We start from the raw sequence: 3,303 nt of genomic DNA, 5'->3' as shown, positions 1-3,303 counted from the left end.
AAGAGTCTCACAGACTTTCCTGTCCTGGCTGGCTTTGAACTGTGATCCTCAGATCTCAGCCTCCTGAGTCTCATTTTACATATAATTATTCCATAAGTTCATTGTGTAGCATCAGTCACTGTGTGCTCTGGTTGGTTGAGCACTCACTCCTCTATGTGAACAATGAATATTCTGGTCTATAACCACTCACCTTGACTTGGGGGACAAGTACAGAGACACAACAAACATCACTAAAGCCATTTAGCAAGAAGCTCTTGTAACATGAATGGCCAATGTGTGTAACACTCAAGTTTTCCAGTGCAATGTCTTATTTAGTCTTTAGATGATCAACTCTTCTTAATTTTCATGTTGTTTATGTAGGTTGTTTTTTATTTAATCATGAAAGCTTGCACTACTCAAGGTTCTTTAGTTTGGGGCAGGCTAGGACCATTTTGTGCTACTACTGTACAATATCTCAGTCTGGGTAATTTGTTGAGAAATTTTCACAGTTGAAGAGGCTAGGAAGACCAAAATCAAATAATTACATCTAGTGCTTTCTGGGAAAAACCGAAATCTAGGAATGACATCTAGTGATTCCTTGCCCTTGGCAAATGGGTAGAAAGGCAAAAGACCACCTAAGAGAGAAAGCAAGCATGGCCAAACTTAAATTTACAACAATCCCATTCTTGTGATAAGGATTCCACTTCCCCAACAATGACATTAATCTATTCATGAGGGCAGAGTGATCATGACCTAATCATCTTAAAGGTACTACCTACAAACACTACTCACTGGAGTGAGCATTCTGTTTCCAACATACAAGCTTTGAAGGATATTTTCAAACCATAGCAAGAACAAACCAGGAGGCTTGCGCATGCTAATCACCCTGGGAAATGGGGAACTTGGCATGGGAAAGTGAAATAATTGCCTAAGATAACCTACCAAATATCAGAAGCAAGATTTGAACCCACTCAGCCAGGCTTCGGGACTGTGTCATCATAACCAGTATGCAATCCTGTCCAAACCAGTTAGAAAAAAAAAACAAAACAAAAAACCAGCCTCTCTCAGCAAATGCTTGGGTTTGGTCCAGATACCAAATGGATGGCAAATGGCACTGGTGGCTGTGGGTGAAAGAGGAAATTTTGCAATATGAAATTTCCCAAAGTGAAAAATGGAAACCTTGTATTGGAGGCTGACAAAATGCCAAAGATTGCTTTCTAGACTCAACTGGCTGGCTGTCAGACATGGTGCCTCACTTGATTTTAATTTTGGTTGTGCCTTTGATATGGTAAGTGGGAAATGTGGAGCAGATGTGCTTGGGTAGGAGGTTGCTGTGAGGCAGGGAGGTGCAGGATGGGATTCTGGATCTTTTGGGAAGGCTTTCCTATCCTCCACCTCCTCTCTCACAAGTTCCTATGTTAGTCACTATTTACCTCACCTTTTCCTGCTTCTTTTCTTCTACTTCCTATGCAGTTCTGCCTTTTTACCTCTTTATCTTCTCCCTTTCATTCCCAACAGCACTGCCTTGGTGGTGCTATTTAACAATCCCCCATGTATAAGTACAAGTGTGATACAACTCCTACCTAGATCCCTTTACTCCCAGAGTTGATTATGGCCTGATAGCGCTCGCCCAAACGATGACTTCATGAAGACTCATATCCCACACTCTGCTCTTCTCTGAGCTGCAGCCACCTCACTGATAAACTATTACAACTCCATAATGGGTATTCCTAAACAATTTAATGTGATAAGTGCTATAGCAACAGCATTATAGGTGCTTAATCAAATATACTTATCTTGGCTCCAAGACTCTCCTATAGACTTTATTTAAACCAGATGTGAACAACCTGATATGTGCCAGCTCCAGAAGAATCAGCCAGGCTGGGCATTGGTGGGTTATGCCTGTAATTCTAGCTACTCAGGAGGTTAAGACCTCCTCCTGGAGGTTCATGATTCAAAGTTGGCATGTGCAGGAAAGTCTGAGAGATTCTGTCTCTAATTAACCAGCAAAAAGCCAGGCTGGTGGTGTGGTTCAAGTGATAGAGTGCTAACCATAAATGAGAAAGCTGATACTCTTAGCCCATGCCCTGGTAGAACACACACACACACACACACACACACACACACACACACACACACACACACATACCAGCCATTCAGTAATTAGGGTAAAAATTAAAGTGGGAGGCTGGCACATGGATAAGAAAAAAAATGACTTAGTGATTTGTTGGAGGTCAAAGAATGATGGAGTTATTTCTACTTTGGATTTTTAGTCTTGTGGCTTAATGAGATTATCTTTCTGTTGAAAAAAAAGTTTTCACTCAGTCTTTAGAGATGTTTCAAAGAAGTATGGCCACATTTCTCCACAGTAATACTGAACACTTCTGCCATACCCCAGAGCATCTGTGCCCTGGCTTACATGTATGCCTGTCCTAGAAAAAAGGCTGTCCCTCCAGTCTGCTCTGGGATAGGTGATCTGTAGTGGCTGTTTGCCTTGGGAAATGTTAAGAGACTTTGAGATATATCCCTGTTGGTAGAGATAGGTGACCTAAAGCCTGTGGCTTTCAGGTGAAGCCTCAGACCAAGCCAATCTTTTCTCCTCAGACCCAAGCCTTCTTTCCTCCAGTCCACTCTCCTGGATTTCTTCACTGCTCGTGGGAGGTCTGAAGTTGCTTTCCATCCCTGGCCTGTCAGACAAACTTATGCACCTGCCTCCCCAGAAACATTGGGAATGTATCTGGATATGTATTGTAAAGCTCTTGTATGGTCTGTGGATATGCAGAGATCTGCAGGGCTCCTATCAACCTCACATGTGAGCCAGTCTGAGATTCAGCTTAAGACCAGCCAAGACAATCCCTGTTCCCATAATTTCTTTTTTAACTATTTTTATTATCTTTAAGAAGTTGTGCAAAGGAGTTACCATTTAACAAAGCAGTTTTGAATGCAATGCCTCTTGATCAATGTTACCCCTTTCAACATTGTTTCTTAGAAAATTCAGAAATGAATTTCTTTTTAAGGCTTTGACTCTTCTTCATGGCACACTTTTCTACCTTCACTTTCTCTTGTTCATTCTATTATTTACTACATCTTTCCTAGTTCCAATTTGTAAGTGAAGCAGTCTAATGGTCCAGTTTATCATCTAACACAGGTCCATGGCCAGGCAGTAATTGGCTGCCGTGGAAGGGTCAGAGGTCACTCCTAGTGCAATTAACTGCTACCAAGTAAGAGTTATACAAGAAAGAAGGGATACTGCTTCTGACTATCATAGCTCTCTTTAAGCACCCTTGTGTATGTGTTGGGTATTCTTTTTTTTGTTGTGAAAAT

Source organism: Dipodomys spectabilis, unplaced genomic scaffold (genome assembly GCF_019054845.1).
Source record: "Dipodomys spectabilis isolate Male_0828 unplaced genomic scaffold, ASM1905484v1 ptg000053l, whole genome shotgun sequence".
In the NCBI taxonomy this organism is placed as follows: domain Eukaryota; kingdom Metazoa; phylum Chordata; class Mammalia; order Rodentia; family Heteromyidae; genus Dipodomys; species Dipodomys spectabilis.
The sequence above is the reverse complement of the archived record's forward strand: the minus strand, read 5'-3'. Positions refer to the sequence as shown.